Below are 26,524 nucleotides of genomic sequence, written 5' to 3' on the forward strand. Positions count from 1 at the left end.
TCCCTCTCTGTCCCCTGGCGGCTGGTCCCAAGAAAGGCGAGGGGCGGGGGCCTCTCTCCCTTCATCCCTCACCTGGGGTGTTAGTGGAGCCGGCATGGCCATTACTCACGGAGCCAATCTCTCACTCCAGTGCCGGCCCGCCCCACCCCTTCCTCTGAAGAACAAAATTAAAAGAGATTTATCCTCGAGCTGCCACGACAGCTCATCTCTCTCTCCAGCAGCGACAACTTTCCTGGGCTGGAGGCTGCGCTCCGGAGGGGACTGGCAGGTGACAGCCTGGGAGGAGGCCTGAGAGACCTTGTCCCTGGCCTTCAACCTCCATCCTCCATCCTCCACTCTCAGCAGCCCCCTCCCTGCTCAGCCTCTCCTCCTCCTGACTCCCTTTCAGCCAAGGAACTTTTTTTAATGGATTCCATTTAAACCTCCAGAAGCCATCCCTTCCACATTTGTAAAGTTCACAGCCCAGCAGCAGGCCCTCGTCTCTCATTTGTTCCCGCTTTCGTTCAACAAGTAGTTCAATTTGTCGCCTCTTTGCAGAGGCCCTCTGATCCCTCCAACCTGAATTACGGTGCCCTGCTTGGAACGCTCAGAGGCAGCGCTCTCTTGAGGCTTCTGTCCTCAGAGTGAAGGCTCCAGCTGCTAGCCTCTCTGCCTCTCCCACTGGGCAGTGAGCCGCTTGAGGGCACGGACCTTTTGGAATCATCTTTGTAACGCCTATTGTGCCTGACATAGCACACGTGCCAGGACGGCTGTCCACATCTACCGATTGTGGATCCACCGTGTTCCAAGCACCATGTCAGCCCAAAGAGGCTGACTGAGAATGCTGCATCCAACAGAGGAGACAGGTGCAAATCACACAAAATGCTGCTGTGCCCAGTGCCTCAATAGGGGCGAGCAGCCTCCGCCCCAACACTGTGCCCTTTATCCACATACCCCACATCTCTGGCCACACTGGCACACCCTCTGGGGCTCAATCGGGCTTCACCAGGCAGATAAGGTGCCTAGCTGGCCAAATCCCTTGGCCTTTACCACCATTGTCCAGAGAGCTTAGTCCCAGCTCTGCTTCTGGAGAGGAGAGTGGAGGACGGTGGGAAATTTCTTCATGGCTGTTCTTATGAAGGATGGGGAGGGGCTGATGGGAGGGAGGAAGGGAAGAGGACTACTCTCTGGGTCTGCCCCAACCACTTGCTTACTTTGCGTCCCTGATGAGAGAATATTATCCCAAAGCCTATGGGGACAGCAAACTCACTGCAGAAAGCAAGCGAAGCCCTCAGGATTGAACGTGGAGGACCTGCTTTCAGGGACTGTCCTAGCCTCCTAGAACTCTTCCTTTGAGGGGCTTGCAACTACAGCAGAAGTCTGGACCAAATCCCCATTGCAAATGAGGCGTCTCTCCAAGGGGCCCCAAGGAGGAGAGCCACTCGGACCCAGGCAAGACCCTGCCCTCCGTCAGTAATGTTCCTAAATCCCCAGATAGCAGATATTTCAGACTTATATGTGCCATACGATCCGGTCTCTCTTAAGACTACTCTGTTTTTGCAGCTCAAAAGCAGCCTTAGACCATACCTAAGCAACTGAGGGTGGCTGTCTTGCCGTAAAACTTTATTTACAAAAACAGGTAGCTGTCTGCCGGAACTCAAATATCATGCGAACACACACACCCCCCCTTAAAGATCACGCGGGCACCTCTCGTCACTCAGGGTCATTGTGCCCAGCACCGGCACAATACAGCCCCTAATCCTTAACCTGTGCTCTCATGATGAACACTGTTCAGGCCCCAGGGAAATGCATCTCCACGTCGTTTGCTCTAGGTTTGCAAAACAAGCCGACAGAGGCAGAATGCCGAGTAGGTTTCTGGGATCTGCTTCCGCTGACATCAGGTTCCGCTCGACGGAACGGAGAACGTGGAAAGCGTACGAGCAGCAGAAGGCCTTCAGTCAGAAAGAAGGTGAATTAATCGACTTTTCAAATCCTTGCTCTTAGAGAGCATGAATGCAATAGATTCTTGAAACACAAAGCCTCGTTTCTAAGTAATGGCAAGCGTCGTCGCTCTCTAGCTGTCTGTTCCAATTCACGGTTGGGAAGCACCCGCAATTATCAAGTTATTATCTGTGGTATTTGCTCCAGTTGACACGCAGCTAAGGAACATCTTGCCACAATAAACAATTCATATTAATCATACGGTGTGTATGTAGATCCAGATGTAAAAGCATGACGCTGATTCATTACATTAACAAAAAATGGGACATTTAATGCTAGAGTTGTGAACAGTTTTATTTTTTATAAAAATATTTAATAATACTTAAATATCTTTTCAAAAATTAAAATAAAATTTCAGCTTTAAGCAATTTTTTTATTTAAATTTTTGATATTCATGCATTATTATGTGAATTACACCTTTTAATTTTTTTTTTTTTTGAGGAAGATTAGCCCTGAGTCAACATTTGCTGCCAATCCTCCTCTTTTTGCTGAGGGAGATTGGCCCTGAGCTAACACCCATGCCCATCTTCCTCTACTTTATATGTGGGACGCCTGCCACAGCACGGCTTCAGAAGTGGTGCGTAGGTCCACACCCGGGATCCGAACCGGCGAACCCCGGGGCCACTGAAGAGAAGTGCACAAACTTAACCATTACCCCACCAGACCAGCCCCCAACAGCTTTTAGTTTTAATAGATCATTTTGAATACTTTTTTGAAAACATCTATGAAAAACAGTTAATTTTCAAAATTTGTTTGCTAACTCTTGAACTAAACGTTTAATGAAAATATATTCAGATTTCACACTTTGAATAAAGCTGCACTTTATTTTTTAATCCTTTAGCTGAGCTCTCAATAGAGTAGCCACTCTCTCTATACGACCATTGAGCATTTGAAATGAGGCCAGTTTGAATTGAGATGTACCATGAGTGTAAAATACACATGAATTCCGGAGACCTAGTATGAAAAAACGAACAAAAAATATGTCATTAATAATTTTTTATATTGGGGCCGGCCCTGTAGCCAAGTGGTTAAGTTCGAGCGCTCCACTTCAGTGGCCCAGTGTTTCACAGGTTCGGATCCTGGGCGGGGACATGGCACCGCTTGACAGGCCACGCTGAGGCGGCGTCCCACATGCCACAACTAGAAGGACCCACAACGAAAAACATACAACTATGTACTTGGGGAATTTGGGGAGAAAAAGCATAAAAAAAATAACAAAATAATTTTTTATATTGGTTACCTATTAAAACAACCGTTCAGACATCTTGGATTGAATCAAATATATCATTCAACTTAATTTCACCTTTTTTACTTTGTAAAATGTGGCTCCTAGAAGATTATAGATGTGCCTCCTGTTTGTGGCTCACGTGTTTCTATCGAACAGGGCTGCTTTAGATCATTCCTGTCAATGGAACACAAATGATACGCAAATCCTGATTGTAACAACAAAATTGGTGGTTTTTCGGACATGGTGGCAAGAAAAATACATTTTATGCGGTAAATATGTGATAATTTAAGCAGTAGGCACATTTATTTTTGCGTGATGTTCACATGAATTTGTTCTAACTTTCTCACGATTCTGATGTGAACGTCTTTTGTGGGTGTAGCTGAGGTACAATTTTCATCCAGGGAAATGCCCTCATTTGAAGTATACAGTTGGATGAGCGGGATCAGTGTACACATCCGTTCTCCCAACACCCCAATCTGGATATAAGACAACTCCATCACCCCCAGCGAGGTCTTTGGTCCCCCTTGGCCGTGAAACCCACCCCCAGAGACAACTGTTTTTCCGATTTCTATCACCGTAGCTTCATTTTGCCTGTTCTTGAATCTCGCCTAGACAGAATCATGCGTTGTCTCTTTCGTGTCTGCTTCTTTTACTGGTCTTTATTTTATTACTCATCTAGACATCCGCAGCCGGCCAACAGCACACCAGGTCGTGCACAGCAATCATCAAATTCTGTGATATTTGCCACCATAGCTTCATACATTCTTTTCACTTTTGTCATTATGAAGCTGTATTTGCCGAGAGAAGAGGGTAAAACATGGTTTATTTGCCAGTCCGATAGCTGAACAAACATTTCAGTGTGTAGACATGTGGTCTGGGGGCCCCCTTTGCCCTCTTGCCCTGGGCCCTGCAGATGGTAGGCGTCTGCCGACCACAGAGGGAGAGAGAAGGAGGCCAGGGCTGCAGCAGAACCCCCACCGTCCAGCTCAGCAGCCTGGATGGGACTCAGCTCAGGGCTGCCTCGGGAAGGATCCTCCAGCTGTCCGAGAGCCCGAGGAGAAGTCCTTCTCAAAGGAGGCACAGGCGGGAAAGCTCAGGGAGGGCCGGAGACCAGCGTAGGGAGCGGCAGAGGCAGGGGCCCTGGGTGCCCGCTAAAACAGACACCGCGTGTTCGACCGACAAAGATTTATTGGGCATCTACTGTGTGCCCACAGTGTGCTAAGTTTTAGGGTTATAATTGGGAAAATGGAAATAAAAGATGTCCTCTCTGCCCTCATGGAGCTTACAAACCGGTAGGAGATTTCAAATAGTCACATCCACACGGGATAAAACCTACAGGATCCAGCCCAGACTTTCTATACAGATGTTCCAGCCCTGGTTCCTGCTGCCCCCTCTGCCAGAGAAGCCTTTCTCGCTCTTTCGTCCACCTACAGAAGGCCCTGCTCGTTCGGCAAGGCCTGGCTCCCCATGCCTACCCTTGGAGAAGCCCCTGGTGTCTCCCATCGGAATTTCCGGCCGCTTCCCCTGGGTTCCCAGGGCACCTTCCTCTCACTTCCGTTATCACATGCATCATGCCGGGTGGGGGTCGTCTGTCTCTGCATCTGTACCTCTCATCACGGAGAGTTCTCTGGTGTGTGCGGGGGGGGGGGGGGGGGGGGGGGCGGGGGGCGGGGTGACGTGCTGGAGGGCCACATCTGAGTCCTCGTTCCACCACCTGGAAGCTCTGTGATGTTGCCCAGGTGAATTATTGTCTCTGAGTCTCTTTTTCCTGGACTGTACGATGGGAATAATGACAGTTACTTTACATAGTTTTTATGAGGATTAATGATGTCTGCGGCACAGACAGACACTAGATAAAGGTTGGTCTCCGCATCCCTCCCATGCCTTCCGCCTTTGTTTGGGAGGCCCAGGACCCCCTTGAAGGAGGAGTCGACCACCTCATCTGGGCTCACAGCGTCTGCATGCAGGCCTGGCAGAGTGAGGGGACAGAGCCAGGCTGGGGGCTCAGGCCCACAGAGAGGCTGGGCGGATTGGTTCCCATCCACATGGCTAAAGGGACGGAAGAAGTGGATTCTCTAGGCAGCATCCAGGCTCGGAGTCAGCTGCCAGGGTGGACCTGTGTGGTGGTAGGACAGGCCCAGAGCAGCTGGGATCCCGGTGGGCGCTGCCAGGAGCAGGCCCAGGATGCTGGAGCACTGCCCAACCCCGCTTCCCGACTCCCCTCTTCTCTCCATTCCCAGAGTGTGGCCACCACACTGCCAACGAGCCTGGCAGCCCCTGGGCCGCCGTTTCCAGAGCAGCCTGGGAGGCTGGGGCCTTGCCAAGCTGGCCACAGTCAGGCCAAGATGCCCCTGCCTGAGCCCTGAGAGACAGCCCCTATCCATCCCATCACCAAGCTCCGGGTCTGAAACTTGATTATGACCTGTCCTAGAACAAAGCCCCACCCCGGCCCAGGGGCAGCCCCCACCCCAGGCAGAGAAGGCCGGAGTCTGGATCTTGAACTCCTTGCTCCATGGCTGACTCATTCTTTGACCTGGGCTTGGGCTTCCTTTCTCTGAGTGTCCATTTTCTCATCTATAACATGAAAAGAATAAGCTCTGTCTTCCTACCTCCCACAACCGTGTGACTGTGAAAGGAGACCATGCAAGAGAATGTATGTTACATATGGGTCCACTTGCTGTGTGACCTTAACCAAGTTGCTGCCCTTCTCTGTGCCTCAGTTAGGATGAGGCAGCCCTAGGGCAAAAGCTAGTATAGTGCCGCCTCTCCCCGCCCACACCCCGCTCTCAGGGAGAAAGGACAGAACGCCTCCTAGCTGGAGCTGTGGAATGAGCATCAAGGTTTTTTTTTCTCCCTTAGAGAAAGCTGAGGCTTGATTCTCACACCCTCCCCACATCTCCATCCATCCTCAGAGAGGCCCAGGGGGAGTTCGTGTCCTGGAGGAAGTCCAGGGGGCTCCTGTCCTGAGAGATAAGTCCCCAACCAGATGCCAGTTGTCCTCGCAGCAGCCAGCCTTCGCTGGGCTTTCCTCCTCCGTCCCAAGCTAATAACCACGTCCCTGGCAGCTCCACTGGGCAGCTGACACCTCTCCCAGCCGGGTCCCCCTTCTCCATCACTCTTTCCCTGTCCTTCCACTCGGTCGTCTTTTTTCCAAAATCACTGCATCCACAGGGATTCACTGTGTGCCTGCTAAGGTCCAGGCACCGGACCAGGCACGGGGACGCACACGCACGTGCACACCTCGTGTCATTGCACTTCACTTTGTTGTGCTTTGCAGAAATTGCGTTTTTTCCAAATTGAAGGTTTGGGGCAACCCTGCGTATCGGCACCATTTTTCCAACAGCATTTACTCACTTTGTGTCTCTGTGTCACATTTTGGTAATTCTCGTAATATTCCAAACTTTTTCACCATTGTTATAGTTGTTACGGTGATCTGTGGTCAGTCATCTTTGATGTTACCATCGTGCTTGTTTTGGGGCACCGTAAACTGTGTCCATATAAGACGACAAACTTAACTGATAAACGTGTGTTCTGACTGCTCCACGAACCGGCCGTTCCTCCATCTCTCCCCCTCTCCTCGGCCCTCCCTCTTCCCTGAGACACCACGATATTGACATTAGGCCCATTAATAACCCTACAACAGCCTCTAGGTGTTCAAATGAAAGGAAGGGTCACACGTCTCTCACTTTAAATCAAAAGCCAGAAATGGTTAAGTTTAGTGAGGGAGGCATGTTGAAAGTCAAGCTGGGCCTCTCGTACCAGTCAGCCAAGTTGTGAATGCGAAGGAAAAGTTCTTGAATGAAATTAAAAGTGCTACTCCATTGAACACACAAACGATAAGAAAGTGAAACAGCCTTCTTGCTGCTACGGAGAAAGTTTCATTGGTCTGGATAGAAGATCAAACCAGACTCAACATTTCCTGAAGCCAAAGCCTAATCCAGAGCGAGCCCCTCACTCTCTCCAATTCTGTGAAGGCTGAGAGAGGGGAGGAAGCTGCAGAGAAGTCTGAAGCTGGCAGAGGTTGGTTCCTGAGGTTTAGGGAAAGAAGCCACCTCCATAACATAAAAGTGCCAGGGGAAGCAGCAAGTGCTGATGCAGAAGCTGCAGCACGTTATCCAGAAGATCTAGCAAAGATAATTGATGAAGGGACTACGCTAAACAGCAGATTTTCAGTGTAAATGAAACAGCCTTGTATCGGAAGAAGACGCCATCGAGGGCTTTCACAGCTAGAGGGGAGGAGTCAATGCCTGGCTTCAAGGCTTCAAAGGACAGGCTGACTCTCTTGCTAGGGGCTCATGCAGCTGGTGACTTTAAGTTGAAGCCAATGGTCGTTTACCATTCCGGAAATCCCAGGGTCCTTAAGAATTATACTAAATCCACTCTGCCTGTGCTCTACCAATGCAACAACCAAGCCTGGATGACAGCACATCTGTTTACAGCATGGTTTGCTGAATATTTTAAGCCAACTGTTGAGACCTACTGCTCAGAAAAAAAAAAATCCTTTCAAAATATGACTGCTCGTTAACAATGCACCTGGTCCACCAAGAGCCCTGATGGAGGTGTGCAATGAGATCAACGTTGTTCTCACGCCTGCTAACACAGCATCGATTCTGCAGCCCGTGGCTCAAGGAGAGACATGAACTTTCAAGTCTTATTATTTAAGAAATGCATTTCATGAGGCTATAGCTGCCATAGATAGTGGTTCCCTTGAGAGATCTGGGCAAAGTCAATTGAAAACCTTCTGGAAAGGACTCACCCTTCTAGATGCCATTAAGAACATTCACGATTCATGGGAAGAGGTCAAAATATCAACATGAACAGGAGTTTGGAAGAAGTCGATCCCAACCCTAGTGGATGACCTTGAGGGGTTCAAGGCTTCAGTGGAGGAGGTAACCGCGATGTGGTGGAAACAGCGAGAGAACCAGAATTGGAAGTGGAGCCTGAAGAGGTGGCTGAATGGCTGCGATCTCATGATAAGACTTTAACAGATGAGGAGTTGCTTCTTATGGACGAGCAAAGGAAGTGGTCTCTTGAGATGGAAACTACTCCTGGTGAAGAGGCTGTGAAGACTGTCGAAATGACAATAAAGGATTTAGAATATTTCATAAACTTAGTTGATAAAGCAGCGGCAGGGTTTGAGAGGGCTGACTCCAATTCTGAAAGAAGTTCTACTGCGGGTAAAATGCTTTCAAACGGCATCGCGTGCTGTAGCGAAATTGTTCGTGAAAGGAAGAGTCAATCAAGGCAGCAAGCTTCATTGTTGTCTTATTTTAGGAAATTGCCACAGCCACCCCAGCCTTCAGCAGCCACCACCCTGATCCGTCAGCAGCCATCAACATCAAGGCAAGACCCTCCACCAGCAAAAAGATTACAACTCGCTGAAGGTTCAGATGATGGTTGGCATTTTTTAGCAATAAAGTATTTTTTTTAAGATTTTTTTATTTTTCCTTTTTCTCCTCAAAGACCCCCGGTACACAGTTGTGTATTTTTAGTTGTGGGTCCTTCTAGTTGTGGCATGTGGGATGCCGCCTCAGCATGGCTTGATGAACGGTGCCAAGTCTACGCCCAGGATCCAAACCGGCGAAACCCTGGGCCGCTGAAGCAGAGCACACGAACTTAACCACTTGGCCACGGGGCCGGCCCCAATAAAGTATTTTTTTAATCAAAGTATGTACATTTTTTAGACATAATGCTATTGCACACTTAGCAGACCACGGTATAGTGTAAACATAACTTTCGTACACCCTGGGAAACCAAAAACTTTCTGTGGCTTGCCTTATTGCGATATTCCCTTCACTGCGGTGTTCTGGAACGGAACCTGCAAGATCTCCAAGGTGTGCCCGTAAGCGAGACACAGCCCGGCTCCGTGGGGCCTATGGACAGAACTGACTCCAGTGGTCCGAGGGCGATGTGCTAACTTACAGGTATGTGATAGCAGCTGACGTTGACGGAGGGTGCACCAGGTTCCAGGGCTGAGGCTGAGGGATTTACAAGCGTTATCCCGGGAAACCTCACAGCACTGTGAGGTGGGTGCCATCACTAAATGGAAAGGTCCCATTGCCCTTTTGGAGACATGAACCCTGGGGCTCAGAGAGGCTATCCTTGCTCAAGGCGGCTTGTCTAAGAGGGGCAGAGGCAGAGTTTAGATCCCGTTGTCTGACTTATAAGTCGCTTGCTCTTCACTGACTCCATTATAACACAACGCCAGCTGAGTGACGAGGAGCTGTCAGTTATGCCTGGGGAGGGTCTGCGAATGCTAAAGGGAGGCAACTTTCCAACAAGGATGGGCCTCGGTAGATGAATAGGGCTTTGCCAGGAAGACAAGGAAGGCAAGGCATTTCAGGCAAAGAGAACAGCATGGCTGAAGGCACAGAGGCTTGCAAGAGCATGACAAGTGGGGGGAACATCAAGCCTATAAGTATGGCCAGACCCCCAGGGAAGTCAGAATTCATGGGGCCCTGCAGGTCCTCTTGTGTCATCCCCTCCCAGCCAGTGAGAGGCTGAGGCGCAGAAGGGTTCCACCCAGCAAGGGCAGGCAGCCAGATCTGGCTCTGGGACCCCAGCCCCAGGGTTCCAGGCTGCGACTTTTGCTCCCTTACCAGCTACCTGTTTCTCTCATCTTCCCTCCCTTCCTCTCCTCTTCTCCCTCACTCCTGCAAACCTTCCCCCCTCCTCCCCTGCCACCACTTGGCTCTTAAGGAAGCTCCCAACCTTCTGCCATCCACGGCTCCCCCTCCTTCTCTCTCCACCTTCTCCCAGATCTGCCCTTTCACCTCTACTGTGCTCTGTCTGTGACGCAGAGGGCACCTTCCCTGGCCAGGTCTCAGAAATCATTTCCGTCTTCAGCAAAGACTGCTCAGGCCACACACTGCTCACCAACAGGAAAAATGCAGGTCTCAGGCCAGCTGCTCCACTCAGCCTGCCTGCAGGTTGTGCACAGGTGGGAAGGCCAGGGCACCTCTAGGCGACACCCTGTCCCTGGGAGCAGGCGGCCAAGGCTCGATGGAAGCTGCCCGGCACAAACATGAAAATGCGGGGGCCCTTCCGTCCTCTTTCCCTGATCCTGGTCCTGCTGTCATTCACATCCCAGCTGATAATCACGCAAATAATGCACAGAAATGCAAATGGTTTTCAGAGGAATGCAATTGACTGTTGCTCCGTGGACACTGACCAGACTTGCCAGTTTTGGCATCCATTTGTAAATTCACTTCAGCTACCTTATTTGACGACATATGTGAGTGACTTTGAATTTTCCTTTGAACAGGTTGTAACATCTCATGGGGCCCCTCACTAATTAATGAGTTAAATACAATCTTTGACACATGTTCATTTGATTTCGCTGTGAGAGTCACGATGGTAGTTTTTCAAAATAAATTATCCTTGAACATTCCCAAGATGGTGGCTAGTTCCTCATCTGGAAACTAGGATTGGGGGGTGAGAGGCAGGGCGCTCCTGGTGGTGGTAGCATGCACCCCAAGTGTCTGACTGGCCCCAGTACTGCTGTCCCCACTCAGAGCACAGCCAAGCAATGGGAGGGGCTCCTATTGCTTCTTGCCAACAGCTGCTCCACGAAGGCTGTGTTGACAGAAGCGTGTTCCCTCCTGAAAGGAGGTCCCAGTCCCACAGTCTGGGCAGAAAGAGGTCTTCTTCCCAGTCATGCCCTGTCCGTGAGCATCACAGAGGAGGGCTCGGGAAAACGGGGAGCTCAGGATCTTTTTCTGGGTTCCTCAGTCAGTCAGTCAACCAGCATTAACTGAGTACCTACTATGTGTCAAGTGCTCTGATTGTAGAGCCAACCAGGAGGACTCCCCGTTCTGGTCTCTCTGACCTTCCCTAGGCAGAGGCCCTGCTGTCACTCATGTCTCAACTGGCCCTGGCTTCAGGTAGGGCCTTAAGGAATCAGAGAGGCCCTATGCTCCCACCCCGCCTCTCCCAGCAAGCTTTCCAAAAATCCGTCTGCGGGAAGCAAGCCTCTCCAGACTGCTGGGCGGCTGCCCTGCCTCCCCGGCCACCCCCTCCCGTCCCCAGTCCTCCAGGGTCCTCCTTCCCCGGGGAGGAAAGCGTCACCTTTCCGCCACAAAGCTCCTGGGTCCTCAGACCCCCAGGCGGCTCCGTGGAAAACGCACTGGGCAGCGTGTCAGACCGTGAGGTTGGGGTCCCGGCTCCTCCGCTAACTCCCCGCTGTGTGGCCTTGTGCCGGGGCTTCCCCTGTCCCTCTCCCCACATTAAATAGGACCACGCTAACGAGTCTTAGCACCCAGCACCCAGGAGGCTCTGAGTAAATGCTGGCTGCTATCACCCTGGTTATTAATTATTAATTCCCCCCCCCAAAAGGCTAAGTGGGGTCAGCATTCTTAATTCCATCCTATAAGCTGGCAACCTGAGGTCCAGATGATAAGGAGACTGAAAATGTGTCTAAATGTAAGTTCAAGTACAAAGCCAGAACACAAGAACCGGGCCCACCCCCAATTTGAATTACCCTCACCAATTCCCAAGGAAGGAAAGAGGATGGGACCATTTAAAGAGCAGATGGGGCAGAAGGATGACGTTGCTGCGAAGTCTTGGCCACCAAGATCCCAGGACTCCTGTGCCCAGTTCTCTGCATCTGCCTCATCGTGATTAAGGGGTCACGTGGGCAGCACACCGCTCCCGGCCCTGAGGCTTGGAGCTCCAGGCAGCCCTGCCAGGGAGCACAGGGAGGAGAGGCCCCTCACCTGGGGGTCCCCTCTGGACACTCTCCTCATCCCACCACAGCCCTCCCGAGCCGCACCAGCCCTCAGGGAGCAGCAAGCAGGTCTCCTGGGCAGCAAGTGATCTGAAAGCCCCATGGAGGCTCCTTAAAGAGCTTCTGGAGGCTCGACTGCAAGCCTGCAGGTGGATGGATGGATGAATGGATGGGAGAGTGGAGAGAGATCTTCCCAGCAGACCCCCTACCACATCCTGGCTGTACACTCACCTTTCCCTGGGCTGTTCTGGAAGATGGGGAGCAAGAAGGCATCTCTGATTATAACCAAGACACTCTTTCCTTTCAGGCTTGGTGGACGAGGCAGGGGTCAAGGTGAAGGACTCCCAGAGGAGGGGAGAGGGGGAGGGGGCTGAGAGTCCATGGGAGTTGGGGCTTAGATGAGGTCACATCCTACTGTGGGCCAGGCATTGTGCTAATAACAAGAGGCGACCCTCTGTACCAGGCAGTGGTCCAAATTCTTTACCTGCGCTGTTTCATTTAGTCCTGGCAGCCTTTGGAGGTGAGTCCTATTGTTACCCCCTTTTACAGATGAGGAAACTGAGGCACAGGAAGGTTAAGTAACTTGTCTAAGCTAAGCACCATGCATGCCAGACGTCACTGAGTTATTCTCACAAACCTCTGTGGTGTAAGGGACTACTTTTATCACCATTTTATAGAGAAAGATACTGTGGCTCAGAGAGGTTAAGTACCTTTTGCAAGAACACACAGCTAAGAAGTAAGGGAAGATGAATTAGGACACAAGGGTTTTTTAGCCACCTTCATCCCAAGCGTGGGCTCTCGATCACCATGTCAGATTGCCACCAACCCTGAGAGGTAGGTGTGTTATCACCAACCCCATTTTCCAGAGGAAGAAACCAGGCTCCCAGGGGCAAAGTGGCCAGCCCAGGGCACGTGCTATTAAGACAGTCATGCATCACTTAGCGACGGGCATACGTTCTGAGAAACACGTCATTAGGCGATTTCGTTAGGCGATTTTGTCGTTGTGTGCACATCATAGAGCGTACTTACACAGACCTGAGGGTCCAGCCTACACACCTAGGCTACACGGTATGAATCTTATGGGACCACCGTCGGGTATGCAGTCCGTCGTTGACCAAAATGTCGTTCTGTGGCATGACTGTGCGTTAATTAATACCGGAGCCCAGCCTGTCTGTCCCCACGCTCCAGAGACCACCATTTTCCAGGATGCCACACACAGCTGCACGTGTGGAAGCTGTGTCGTCTTCCCCATAAGGCCGGGAACCCCCAGAATTAGGGGCTCCCAGACCTCCTTTACCCTGAGTCCCTAGCTGGGAGTTGGCTTATTGTGGAGACGATGCTGCCGCGGGCACACTGTGTGAGCACAGCCGTGGTGGGCTCACAGTAAGGAGTTTCTGACCCCGACAGTCTGCCTCAGAGACCAGAGGGCACTGCTTGGAGGTGGCAGGCTGACTGGGGGTTGGGGCCCGTCTGGGGAGGGCCTGGGTGGATCTGATCTCAGAGAAACTTCAAGCTCCACCCAGCTCTCAAGAGCTTCCTGGGGAATCCCTGACCCTTGGGAGCCCCACCCGCCCCCCTTCGACCCACCTTCTGTCCCGGCAGGTCTCAGCCTGAGGACAAGCGAGTCTGAGGGGAGCACTGGCTCCCAGTCTCGCCTCTCCGCTCCCCTCCACCTCTGGGTGACCTTGGGCGGCAGGCTCCCCCTGTGGACCTTGTTTCTGCAGGGGAAGCAGATGGTCCACGTGAAAGGAGCCACGAGAGCACCTGAGTGCGCGGAGGCAGCCAGGCCCAGGACACTCAGGAGCCCAGCCACTCGCCACTCGTGTGGCCGCGCAGGGGACACATGTGAAAGGCCTCAGTGGAGAGGGGCTGCCCGCTGCTGCCGGGAGCCCAGCGCGGTGGTCTGGACAAAGTGCACGGATACAGCGGGAGGGAGCAGGGGAGGAGGGAAAAGGTAGAGAAGATCAGAGACCAGGAGATGGGGGAGAGAGGCGACAGAGAAACAGCAAGGCGGAGCCAGAGAGAGAGGACAGATAGAGAAAGACAGAGAGATCGAGACTGACAAAGACAGAAGCAGAGAAAGAAGACGATGCAGAGAGAGTCACCATGAAAGAGAACACACAGAGAGGCACAGGGACGTGGACAAATCCAAATACAGACCTTGGGGACGACAGGCAGGGAGAAAACAGGGACTCTCATGGGTACAGAAGGAGAGAAAGAAGGGAAGCGGGAGGGGAGAGACTGAGAGAGCTAAAGGGAAACAAACTCCAGAAGGGAAACAGAGGCAGCAGCGGGAGAGAAGTGAGGACAGAAGCAGGAGGATGGCCAGCAGAGAGGAAGAAGGGAGCAGAGGGGGCACTCCGCCCCGGCCACCCCCTGCCCCCAACGCTTGGGCATATGGCTCCTGATTTCCTAAAGGCAGAAAACGATAACCATTAATCTCGATAAATAATTTTATCCACTCAGCCTCCTAAATGGGTTATCTGTGTCTGTGAAGGCCTTTAAAAACCCATTGCTTGGTAAACGGGCAGGCAGCAATCACAGGCCTCTCCCTGGCAGCAGGTGGAGAGTCTAGGGGCCCAATTAGGCCCCGAGGGGTAACTGAAAGGAAGAGTGTGTGCAGCCTGGCCCCTGCCCACCGCCGTCCCTCTCGGGGCCTCCGAGCCCGCTGAGGCTGCCCGTCTGTCTGGGCAGAGCAGGCCCCCTGGCTCTACAGCCCACTCCCCACCGTGCTCCTTTCTTCCTGGCTCAGTGGCCCCTCAAAGCCATGCCCTGGGGCTGCGAGGGACGCCCCGTGGGCGCCTCGTCTGATGCCCCGCGTTGAGTCAGCCCACCCCCCACCCCCCAAGGGCATCTTATTCTTTACAGAAGCCTAAGGGAGGGCGAGACCTGCCAATGGTGTTCCTAAGCGTTCAGAAAGTTCTTTATCTCTAGCCTAAGTTCCTCATGCTTCTCCAGGCCCTCCAGCCTTTAAACCTGAGGTTTTCTTGGTCACAGGCGTCTAAAAACAGACGGGGCGGCCTCTCAGATAAGGAGTGTCTGATCCCTGACTCTGAACCCCAATGCTTAGTGTCCTCGGCCCCAGGCCCTGGTTCCAAGGAGGTGTCAAGGCCCCTCCTGGCCCACCCTTGAACATGGCCCACTTTGTCAACATCCCTCCGAAATCTTACACTGGGAATGGACTTGCCCAGAGAGACATCATCTTTCCCCTTGTTTTGGCTGCTGTTCTCGTTCTTACGGAACCCAGGAGAACATCAGCTGCCTGGGTATCCACAGCCACCCCACAAAGGACCCCGCTGCCTGCGCTCGGCTGTCTGACTATTTGCTAGAGCCCCCAGGTCTCCATCACACGGCCCAGCCTTGGCTCTCGGGATCCACGAAGCAGGACGTCCCCTTCGTGCTTGTTAAGCTTCATCTTGTCAGATTCTGGTCTTCACAGCGATCAACTGGGATCCTCCTGGATCCTGAGTCTATCATCCGGCTTATCCACGGTCCCTTCTGGCTTCTATTCAGCCTCTGGGGACCAGGCTCCAGGGCACTGGGTGGTGCTGGGCACAAGGCACCGTGTTGCCCCTTGCTCCCCAGGGCTGATCCATGTGTGGGCGGCTCCGGCTCTGGGAACCTCCCTCTGCCATGAGGCCCCATCCATGCTGCACGCAGTTGCCTAGCCTGCCAGAGGGCCCACCACCCTGGCTTTGCGGACACGCCCCCTCATGGCCCAAGGTGGTCCGGTGGTGCCCAGCCCCTCCACCCAGCCCTCCTGACCCCCGAGTTCCCTGACTTTATGGACTTAGAACCCACGCAGACTCCAGATGGTGAAGAGGGGCTGAACCCGCCAGCTGCAGCTGTGACGACCAAGAGCCTGCCCCTCCAAAGCCCAGAGGCCTTGGTGAGAACAGTGGCGGGAGGGCCGGGTAACGGACAACGGCTCAGTTTCCCCGTGCTGGTATTTAACGGCTCTCTGCCCCAGGCCACAGGTCGCCCAGGGATGGAGTAGTCGTGGTTCCCCAGAATCCATCTGCATCAAACTGGAGAGAGGAGCAGCCTAGGTCTCCAGCCAGCTTTCCCCTGAGTCCTGGGTCCAGCAGGGGTGAGGGCCAAGGCAGGGGTAGGCAGGCACAAGTCACTGGCTGGAACTCATCCTGGATGGACTCTGGGAAGAACGAATCAGCTGACACTGGACATTCTAATGTCATGACTTGTATAGTGACTAAGATTGCGAATTTTGTGTTTGAATGCAGCTCTGCCACTTAGCTGCTGGGTGACCCTGGGAAACTCACTCAACCTCTCTGAGCTTCTGTTTTGGACGGAAACGGAAGCCCAGGGGGCCCCCAGCGCCATGCCCAAGGACGCCGAGCAAGCGGAAGCGGGGCCAGAGGTGGGGCCGAGGTCTGTCTGTCTGTCTGTCCCTCTGTGCTCAAGGCCGCAGCCCCTCAGCGGCCAACTCACCTTTGGAGGGATCCGCTCAGGATTTTCGCTCTCGCCTCCTACCGGTGCTTCCTTCTCAGTTCTCTCTTTCCATCCCAGTCACCTCTGACGGGCAAGCTGGGAGGGGGGTCATCTCTATGACCAAGGCACGGAGTCCCAGCTGCCTGCCGAGATACTTGAGCCGGGGTACGGGGGTTTGTCCTCGCTGCCCCCCGCCGCCCCGCCTCGCCGGCCTCTCTTTCCAGCTGAGGCCTGAGCCGCAGACAGTGCCCACCCCCCACGCCTCCCTCGGGCCAGGGTCGAAGGTGCCCCGCAGCTTGGTACCCACGGGGGTCTGTGTGTGCTCCACTGTGAGCCAACGGCAGGCACACAGGGGGAGGCGGAATGCCCTGCGGGGACAGAGTGGGTGTGCGGTGGGGGCGTGGCTTCACCAGGCTTGGGGGGACGTGGAAATCCCTCGACCCCAGCCCTCGACCCACAGCCACCAGGCCCCGCCCAGCCGTGGGAGGGGAGACTGCTGAGGGTTCGGACTTGAGACCCCCCCCCCCCCCTCCTGCCCTCCCTCCCCCACCGCTCCACTCGGCCTGGTCCACAGTGCCGGCCCTTCCCCCCCGCTGCTTCCCCGAGCCCCTTTCCTGCTGTGCTGTCCCCTGGGTCAGCCCCGCCCCCTGTGTTGGCCCCTTGGCAGGGCTCCCACCCGGAGATCGGCCCGCCCCTCGACCTCACACGCTTCCTATTGCGGCTGTAACAAAGCACCGCGAACCTGGTGCCTTAAACAGTGCATCTGTATCACCTGCAGTTCTGGAGGTCGGCAGTCTGAAATGGGTCTCACTGGGCGAAAACCAAGGGGTCAGCGGGGCTGTGCTCCTTCCCGAGGCTCCAGGGGATACTCTGTTCCCTTGCCCTGTCCAGTTTCCAGAAGCTGCCTGCATGCCTTGGCTCGTGGCCCCTCCATCTTCAAAGCCAGCAAGGGCGGTGGCTTCCTCATGTTACATCGTTCCAACCTGGCTTTTGCCCTCACATCTGCCTCTTCTGCCTCCCGCTTCCGTGTTTAAGGACCCTTGTGATTACTTTGGGCCCCCCTGGAACCTACAGGAGATTCTGCCCGTCTTAAGGGAAGCTGATTAATGAACTGCATTCCATCTGCACCCTTAATTCCCCTTTGCCATGTCACCTAACATATTCACAGGTCCTGGGCATTAGGACTTGGGCATCTTCGGGAGGCCATGGTCTGTCTACCACATTATGCCAGGAGCCACAGAAGCCAGGGAAGCAGTGTAATGAGGGTGGAATGGTATGAGCTGGGGGGTAAGGAGGTCTGAGCTCCCATCTTGTTCTGCCACTTAATGCTGGGGTGCCCCTAGGCAAGTGACTTAACCTCTCTGTGCTTCGCTTGACTCATTCATTCCACAACCATGCGGGGAATACCCACTGTGCCCTAGCATAAAGCAAAGATTTCTTCTCACAGACGCTAGGACCTAGTGGGAGGGAGATGGAAAAGAGCCAAATCAATGTCTGAAATGTCAGGCAGTGGAGTGATTGTTATGGAGGAAAAGAAGCAGGGGAAGGGTATGAGGACTGAGGGTGAGTGGGGTGCTACGTGAGGAAAAGGGATCAAGAAAAGCTCCTCTGGTTGGAGAGGTTGTGGCAAAAAAGGAACCCTCATACACTGCTGGTGGGAATGCAAACTGATGCAGCCACTATGGAAAACAGTATGGAGATTTCTCAAAAAGTTAAAAATAGAAATACCTTATGACCCAGCCATCCCACTACTGGGGATCTATCCTAAGAGCTTGAAGTCAGAAATTCCGAAAGTCCCATGTACCCCAATGTTCATTGCAGCAGCATTTACAATAGCCAAGATGTGGAAGCAACCTAAGTGCCCATCAACAGATGATTGGATAAAGAAGATGTGTTACATATATACAATGGAATACTACTCAGCCATAAAAAAGAACAAAATCGTCTCATTTGCAACAACATGGATGGACCTTGAGGGAATTATGTTAAGTGAAATAAGCCAGATAGAGAAGGACAATCTCTGTATGACTCCACTCATATGTGGAATTTAAACATGTGGACAAAGAGAACAGATCAGTGGCTACCAGGGGAAAGGGGGGTTGGGGGATAGGCACACAGGGTGAAGGGGTGCACCTACAACACAACTGACAAACAATAATGTACAACTGAAATTTCACAAGTTGGTAACCTATCATTAACTCAATAAAAATTAAATTTAAAAAAAAGAAAAAGAAAAGCCCCTCTGAAGAGGTGACGTTTGAGCAAAATGAAGTGAGTGGATCAAAGCCTGTGACTCTCTAGGAGAAGGATGCTCCAGGCAGGTGGGAACCGTATGTGCAAAGGCCCTGAGGCAGGAGTGTGCCTGGAGTGTTTGAGGAGCTGCAGGGGGACCAGGGTGGTGGAAGGAAGTTAGAGGCGAGGACTTTGGAGTGGCAACACGGGCCGCAGCTAGTAGGGCCCGGTGAGCCACAGGGGGACACTTTGGGTTTTATGCTGAAAGAGATGGTCAAATTGGGAGTGATAACTTTTGAGGAATTAATGTTGTGTGAACACACCCAGTGCAGAGTCTGACATATAACAACGACTTTATAAACAGAAATCCCCACCCTCCAAGGCAGACCCCAGGTCTCCTCAGTGAGCCTGGGAGCTCCTCGGGCTGGTCTGTCTCCCCCATCAGACGAGGGGACCCCCCACGGCGGAGCATCTTCTGACTGGGCGGGGCCTGCAGGGCCCCCTCCATGCTCAGTCACCACAGCCCGGCGCCCGCCTCTTCCCGCGCCTCCCGGGCTCAGCAGCCCTGTTTGTGTCGCATTTCCCCGCAGCCCCCACGGTTCTGTTAGTTTTCGCTGCTCCTTTATTAATTAGCTTTTCTGTCCTTGGGATTATTTGATTTCCGCTTAATTGCTTGATGACAGCAAGGCTTATTTTTGTTCTTTTCTTTCCCAGAAGAGGGGCAGGAGCTGGAGAGTGGGCTGGGCTGGTGGCTCAGCGCTTCTGCTCTCCCCCTGGGGCAGCCTTTCCTCTCCACCTGGGCCTCAGGTGCCCTTCCGGCCTGTCACCTGACAGGGGCCGGAGGAGGAGGCCGTGGCTGCCCCCGCTCTGCTCAGCACGGCAGGCCCGGGCTCTGGGGCCCGAGGGCAGGACCACCCACTCCAAGGCCAAGACACCTGTGCACCCCCAGCGTGGGGCTGTGGCCCTGGGCGATGGGGGTGGGCGACATCAAGATGGAAGTGGACTGTGCCAGGGCCGTGGAAAGACCCGCCCCCATTCCCTAAAGTCCTGAACTGATGGATGAGGCAGGGAGGGAGGCGGCTCCAGCGGGGGAGCAAGGAAGCTGCTCTCTCCTCTGAGCTGGGGTCTTGGAGGATTCTCCGTGGGGTTGGTGCTCACCCAGAGAAAAAGCCCACAGTCTCCTGAGGGCTCTGTGGGCCCTGGGCGCCGTGACATCGCTGACCTCATGTCCGACTCCTGTCCTTGGTGCTGACTCCTCCCCGGCCACATCGGTGCCTCGCCATTCCCCCAACACCACAGGCACGGTCCTGCCTTGGGACCTCTGCGGCTGCAGTGGCCTCCGCTGCACCTCCTCCAGCACCATAGGCTTGGCCCGCTTTCTTCCCACGGTGACTGGGATACCGCCTTCTCAGAGAGGCCACTCCAGCAACGCCATCTAGAACTACAAGTCGGCCCCGCCATCGCCTACCCCCACTTTCTTGCCTTTTCTCCTTACACCCCTGGCCGCCTAGAGTAATATATTCTGTCCTAATGTGGACATGTATTTGTCTGTCCCACAGAAGCTCTATGAGGGCAGGGCTCTTTGTCCGTTCTGCTCTGTCCCCGGCATTTCTAACCCTGCCTGGTACACATCGCTGAATGAGGTGTGTAGCTTTCTGAAGGTGCGAGCCAGAGCCACTGGGGCCACAGTCTGGGGAAGAGTTTGGAAGCGACAGGAAGATGTCACATCCAGGCACCTGTGAAACCACCCATGATGACCGAGTGTGTGAGTGAGGGCAGTGGGAGCCAGGCGGGGTCAGGGGGTCATTTCCGTTGGGTGGTCCCAATCATCAGGGTAATTATAGCCACACATTTCTCTCCAGGGCAGCGTATGCTTTCATTCAATCAGGAGGGGCCAGACGAACACTGAAGCGTGTGTGTGTGTGTGTGTGTGTGTGTGTGTGTGAGAGAGAGAGAGATGAGAGGGAAAAACTTAGAAAAAGATATTCAGAGTCAACAGGCAGCCACTGACCAACAAAAAACGAGAGGGGATGAGGGGGCTGGGGTCGCCTAGAACATCTCGGCAGGTTGCTTGAACACGGCATCTTGTGCTACTAGAATTCTTGTCACGTATGTCACATGGTGTGACATCGTGTGGAGTGTGGGTGCCTTTGTCCCTCTCTCTCCTGCTGCAGGGCAGGCTCCTTAAGGGTGGGGACGACGTCGCACTCACCTTGGCCTCCCGTGTGCCCCGCTGGTGCCCGGCAACAGTAGGGGCTCAGGACCTCTTTGATGCTTGACTTGGCTTGAACTGAATTTAATTGGTGGGGCCAGGGAAGGGGTGTGTCTGGGAGCTCCCAGGGAGCGATGGGGGGCTCGTCCAGGGTCTGCCCCTTACCAGCAAGGGGGCCATGGAAACACTCCTTGCCTCTTCAGACCTCATTTTGGCATTCGTGAAATAAAGGGCTGCACGAGATGGTCTCTCAGAGCATCTCCAACTCTAACACTCTGTGGATGTACCAGGGTTTGTTCCAAATTCCACAATCTACTTCCTGAGTGGAGGCAGCTGCTCCGCTTACCCAGAGGGAAACTGAGGAACCACAGAAGAGCCATGGTGGGTCCAGCCTTATTGCCTGGCCCCAAGAGCCAATCCTCTCTTTTTCCTAGAGGTGAATGCCAGCTCTCGGGGACCCACTCTTTGCCTCCTGTGGGGTCATTGTCCACCGCGCTTGGCTTTGCTCAGACTCAGGACTATCCCGGGCCTTCTCTGTGACCTCATCCCTCTTCAATCCCATTGTCACACCACTGCCAGAGAGACCACATTGAAGCTCAGCTCTGATGACTTTACCCTTCCTGCAGAACCTTCAGTGGCTCCCCATTGCCTACAGCATTAGGCAGTCTCTCTCCCAGCATTCAAGGCCCTCCACAATATGGCACCAACCTCCCTTTTCCAGCTTCAGCTCTCTTTCTCATCCTCTATTTTGTAGGCCCTGTGCTTTCCCAACTCCATGCCTTTGCACATGCTCCTGTGCCTCCTGGAATGCCCTCCCAGTTCCAATAATAGCTCCACTCATCCTCCAGTGACCCAGCCAAAGACCACATCCTCTCTCTCTCCGTTAAAACTTCCTTGACTCTCCCAACCGTTGGAACATTTGACCCAGCCCCATCCACTGTCCCTTGTCTGTATTCATTGTGAACATCATGGAGGGGCGTGTCAGGGACCACCTCACACTGATCTTTGCAGACTTCATGCACCAGCCAGTGACCTGCACACACTAGGTGCTCTGTACACTTGGCGGAAGGGGCGCCAAGGACCCAGCGCAGGGCAGAAATCACCACCATCGTTGGAGCGCATGCTCTGCTCCAGGCACTATTCTGGCTCTGACGCGCATTGATTGATTTCATCCCCCAATAACCCTGTGAGGCAGGTGCTATTACTACCCCTGTTTTACAGAGGAGGATACTGAGGCTCTGGGACCTGCCTGAGGCCACACAGCTGATAGCAAAGCTGGAATGAGAGCCCAGATGGTTCAGCAACAGAGCCCACGTTCTTAGCTGCTGCATCACCTGCAGGCCCTCCCCAAGCCCCAGGCCTGAGGGAGCTCAGCTCCTGGGCCCTCCCAACCCTGTCTCTCATTGGTCAGGAGGCACGGGGAACCCTGCTCCCCGTCCAGGGTTGGGCGGGGCAGAAGGGGGGAGTTTGGATTGTCGATCCCGAGCGAGCGCTGGAAGAGAACCAGGGCAGATGCTCAGCAAGTATTGGTTAGGAAAATGAAAGATGACTGAGTGACGGAACGGGCGGGGGTGGGGGTGAACTGGGGATTGAGTACAAGTGCTAGAGAGATTGAGGAGGGGAGATGGGGTGCAGTGATGGTGGGTCCCCTCTGTCTCCCCCCACAAACAAAACGCCAATTGCACCAGCCACACAGCTGGCCACACTATAAGAAGAAACCTCCCAAAGCACCCAGGGGCACGTGCCAGCGAGAACAACTGCCTTCTCCCTCCTATTAAATCCGTCATTGAGGCTGTGGGACCCCAAGTCAATGTGAGGGGTTCTAAGAAACAGCAATTAAAGGCCCTCGAGGCTGTATTTTCCTGACAGCCCACATCTGGATGAGAAGTGAAAAATCACCAGTCAGAGCATTTTGTTTTCTCCTTACAAAGCTCTGGGTATTTAGAAACATCTGGGTAATGGGCTGGCTGATGCTGCTTTTCGTCCAGATGTTCAGCCTGACTGTGGTTGCTGTAGAAACAGGTTCAAGCTGAGGAGGCCCGGGGATGGTGAGGGAGAGGGGGCCGTCCTGCAGATCCTTCTGTCCTTCGTTCACCGCAGTCTTCATCACCGTTCACAGACCTGCCCCCTCAGCTGGGAGGATTTGCTCTCCCCAACCCCCTCACACAGCCCCCAGGTTGCATCCGTGTTTATACAGCATCTTCCACTGGGAATAAGCTTGCCCAGCACAAAATTAGCTGGCGTCTTCTAGCTCCAGGATTATGCAGCCAGCGACTTTGATCGAATCTGGCAACCAGATTTATGAATCAGTCGATATTTATTGCGGGGAGCAATCCATCTTCGTGTCTGGTCTGTGCACACAGAATCCTGCTCCGGGCACACCCAGAGGCCTTGGTGCTAAATGTTGGAGAGGTCTCGGTGAACATCTCTGAGGGAGGGGATGACAGAGAGGGGCCCAACACCAATCACAAAGGGGACAAGATATGACATGGGAAATGGAACCAGGAGGGGTGGGCTGGAGGGGAGGTAGCTGCCATAACCATCCTCGTTTGTCCTGGTCTGCCCTTCTCACACCTCTCCCAATCCCCCACGCCAGCTGACTAGCAGAAGTCAACTAATTGTTATATTATCTGAAGTCAAACATGGTGTGCAATTCTGATATAATGCATTCCAAAGTGAACTGAAAGTGGGTGTGTGTGTTCTAATTATCTACTCCTTTGTTCCCTCCCCTGCCCTGCCCACTGACCCATTAAGAAGAGAACTGAGCCTGAACTCCCACGTTCAGTCTTAGGATGGGCCAATCAGAGAGCCGAGATTATAACTCCTCCAATGAGTGGCCGGCGAAAAGGCTACTCAGGATTCTCTCATTTGCATGTCTGCACCAATTGGCTAAACCATTGCCTCCTGTGGTAGGAGGCAAGCTCCCAGTTAAGGCAGAGGGAACCCAGGTGTCCATCCACCCATTGGCAGTCAGCTCATTGAGGGCTAGGAGGGATGGTCTGCTCCTGTTCTGGGCTTCTCAGCCTAATCGGAAGAACAGGAGTGAGGGTCAGAGTTTAAGATGGGCGGAAATGTCACCTTCTACTGTTCCCTTCTCAGCACTAACTCTGCCTCCTGCCCCAACCACTCCTTGTTCCTCCGGCCGTGTCCCCCAAGGTGACCATCCTTTAGGCACTGTGCCCCACAGCCCTCCCCTACAAACACTCCCCAACTTGGGGTTTCTCGCAGGAAATACAGGGCACCAAGGGGCATTGAGGAGGAAGAAGGGAAATGTTTGGGGAGCTTAGTAGCCCCCCGAGAGTGTCTACCAGCAGGAAGATGAGAGATACCCTGGTCTTCCTCATTTCTCCAGCCTTCACACCAGTTAGGATCGTGGAGGCTCTTCTAGCAGTGATGGAGGAGCGGAGGGCCAATGGCTGGGTTAGAGAGACAGGACCTGGCACCATCTCCCCCCACCCACAAGGCCTGGGCCTGACGTTGGGCAGGAGAACAGCCCTCTTGCCTTATAGAGATAATAAGTCCATAGGAAGAGGCAGGCAAAAGAGGAAGTTCGGAAACAAACCCCACAGATGGTGCAGACAGGAATGGGCTGGGCCAGCCCCCTAAGTGGGAGGAGATAAAAGACAACCGCCCCCACTCAAGGACCAACACACCTGGGCTCTCCACCTCGCTCTGGGCCTCCAGTCAATTACTTCACCCCTCTTGACCTCCCTAAGTTGGGGAATTATCACTTCTCAGACATCCCCCGGAGCCAGTCAAACAAGAGCTGGTCAAACAAGACAACACATGCAAAGGGCTGGAATCTTTGTGGCTCCAAAGGACAGAATCAGAACTGACGAGGAGATTCACAGGGAGGCAGGCTTCTGCTCAGTGTGTAGAAAAGCTTTCTATATTCAGAGTCCCAGCAGTGGCAGCAGTTAAGATAGCGACTAAGCACAGATCAAGCATTCGAGCGCACTTTGGAGGACCATCTGTTGTAGAATATAATTTCTGGACACTTTCATGCCCTGGATGGGAATTTTGGCATAATCTGTTGCCTGCCTCTAACTCTTTATGATTCTATGAGTCATTCATTTAACAAATGTGTATCAGTTGCCCGCTAGACTCAGCTCTGTCACTAACGTGATGTGTGACTACCACTTTTCCTCTCTGAAGCTGGTTTCCCACATATAAAATGAGGGTGTTGGGCCAGTGGACCTCTGAGGGCTCCTCCAGCTCTGACAGGCTGCCTTGTTCTAAATGGGATCAGAGGAAACACAAAGGCCCACCCCCCCTTCCCCTCCCCCACCTCCTTCTCCTGCTTCTTCCTGCACTACCCATAACTTAGCAGAGTTAGGACAGAATGAACTTCTCCTGGCCTGGGATGCTGTGTGAAACAGATGGCCCTGTTGCCATGGAGACCAAGGAGATACTTGTCCTGGGGGCCTGGGGATTGGGTGGGGGGACGAGAGCAGGCACGGGTGATTTACTTCCGTAATAGCCCAGCCTGGAATCTACATGAATGTTAAACGTGGTGGCTCTAGGCAATCACTCAGCCGGGCAGATCAGAAACCACTTAAGATAAAAGACCCAGAACATTTGTACATCTCTTCCCAGGGATGCTTACGACTCCCCCGGCTGCCCACCCCCACCTCCACACAACCTTAAGCATGTCAGCCTGCTCTTTGACCCAAGGGATTTGACGCTATCCTCCCACATGCAAAGCTGGAGGAACACAGGTCTGTCCTGAAGGAGGGGGATACAGGCAGTTCTGGAGGGGACTCACAGTGGGTTCAGAGAGGCTGACTTCTTGGGCTCGAAAGAAAAAAGAGGTCTCTGGCAATCGGCACTGTCCAACCCCAGATGGGCTGCCCCAGGAGGGAGTGAGCTCCCCACTCCTAGAAGCATCCAAACTGGGCTGGGAAGATCCGCTTGTCAGAGATTCTCAGGACAACTTCCCCGTCAAGTAGGTGATTGAGCCTGGTGACCTCCAAAGGCAGCTCTTTCAATTCTGAGGTCTTGTGACAGCAGAGGCAGCAGAAGGTGATGGTTCCAAGCCTGCATTTTGGAATCAGACAGACCTGGGCTCACATCCCAGCCCTGCATCTTACTTGCTGTATGACCTTGAGCAAGTTAAGTTTCTCTGAACCTGTATTTCCTCACCTGTGAAAAGTGAGTCCTGATACTGGCTTTATGGGATTTTTTGGAAAGGATTAAAATGAAACAGTGTATCTAAAGTGCTGCGTACAGTAGCCAGCACACATTAAATACCTGTGAGTGGTTCTTATTATTACTCTGTAATTAGTAAACCTGCACAGGAGTGGGAGCTCCCCAGCTGTTGGGATGAGACCCAGCCAAGATGACTGCTCCTGAGCTGCCATTTACTGTGTGATCGTGGGCGGATTTCTTCTGTCTGTGCCTCGATTTCCTCATCTGTAAAATGAGACTAACAATAGTGCTTACCTCGTAGGATTATGGAGAGGGTTCAATTCTACAATCCATGGAAAGTGCTTAGAACAGAACCTAGCATCTAAGTACCCAGTAGCTGCGTGCTGTCATCATCGTCACCATCTTCATCATCGTCATCATCCTCATCCTCCACTCTAGGTCACCTCCCCAGGGCCTGATACTTGTCAGGGCTTATTCAGAGATCAAGTGAGTTTTAGGGGTTGGTAGGTTGGTTTTGGTAAGAACATTTAAGTTCTACTCTCTTAGCAAA

Source organism: Equus quagga, chromosome 11, assembly GCF_021613505.1.
Source record: "Equus quagga isolate Etosha38 chromosome 11, UCLA_HA_Equagga_1.0, whole genome shotgun sequence".
NCBI lineage: Eukaryota > Metazoa > Chordata > Mammalia > Perissodactyla > Equidae > Equus > Equus quagga.